Below are 1534 nucleotides of genomic sequence, written 5' to 3'. Positions count from 1 at the left end.
ACTATTGGCATTTGAGTTGGGCAATTCTTTGTTGTGGGAAACTGTCCTGTGCATTGTCAGATGCTCAGCCTCTACCCAGTAGATGCTAATAGTCCGCCCCCGGCACCCCCGCCCCCCATCCTTTTGTGGCAACCAAAAGTCTTCAGTTGAGACCATTCTTCTAGAAGTAAAGTTCTAAAATCTCAAATAACCTATTATGACTCTCTGCTAATCCCATTCCATCATATTATTGAAGACAAATCTAAGCATTTAATTCTTCCAGGGGGCTCTTCTCTCCGGGACTGCTCTTCATCTGGTCTCTCTACACTGAGACCTGCAGTCTGTGTGTCTCCTCCTGCTCCTCCTTCACTTCTTCCTCTTCCTCCTTCTCCTCCATACACAGAACCCTGTTCTAAGCTGATATTCAATAGCAGCAGGCTAATTAACCAGGGAAATACTTATTTATTTGTTTGTTTGTTTATATAAGCAGTGCATTCTTTCTCCCTTAGGTTTGTGACCCTTTAGAGGCAGCCCATACAAAAATCCCCCAAATTATCCAGAGATAAAAATGAAGATTCTTTCATTCAAAATAGGCATCCAGTGACAGCATTTAACTGGGGGGAGAGACAGCAGGAAGAAGTGGCAGAATTACTGAAATTAAAAATAGCTCACATCTATGCAACGCTGACTAGGTGCCACACACAGTGTCTGATTTAATTCAGGTGTTATGCCCATTTCACAGATGAGGAAATAGAGATTTGGTGAAGTGCTTTGTTTTCAATCCCCAGAACTGAAGTGGCAGCATGTGGATTTGAACGCAGGCAGCATGACTCTGGGCTGGCACTTGGCCCCCATTTAAACAGCTGCGGCCCTGAAGGGTGGAGGGTCACTGAGTGGGGGGACCAGGCCGAGGGGTGGCTTTTCAGGAGCTTCGAGAACAAGAGGGCTGAATTCTAGAGGCCCCAGCGTTCCGTGTCTGGGCCTATGCAAATCTTCAAGTGAATGTGGTCCCATTTCTTTGTTTCCATCTGTCTTAGTGAAACTGCCTCTGCTTAGCGGTGTGGAGTATTGCTTTCCCAGTTTAGAAAGTTAATTTATAAAGGCAGCTGAAGTGAAGAATATGGTTCAAGAGGGTGCCCCAGCTAGCAGGTGTTGGGGGAACAGGGTGGGGGCAGTGATCGTAGGGTGGAGAATCGAGAAATAAATTGAAACTTCGACCTTTGAAGAATGTGGGAGGGGGAAAAAGTATGAACAGAGGGCCACAGCCTGGGCAACATCTATCCCTAAAAAAAATACACCCTACCAGCACTTCTGCTCATTTTGTATTTCTGATCCAAAAGCACAAAGAGATAGTTGTAGTTTCCTGTCTCTTGGTGGCAAAATTGTATGCAAACATTGAAAAACATTTCCCTATGCCCTTCTATACCATAAATGTAAACATGTTTACTGCAGAAAATTTAGAAACAAGAAAGAATAAAAATATAACTGACAATCCTAGTACATAACAAAATCCACTGTTTACATGTTACGAACCATACTCTTGAGAGGCAAAAAG

This window comes from Myotis davidii, unplaced genomic scaffold (assembly GCF_000327345.1).
Source record: "Myotis davidii unplaced genomic scaffold, ASM32734v1 scaffold271, whole genome shotgun sequence".
Classification (NCBI taxonomy): Eukaryota; Metazoa; Chordata; class Mammalia; order Chiroptera; family Vespertilionidae; genus Myotis; species Myotis davidii.
Note: the sequence above shows the minus strand (reverse complement) of the source record.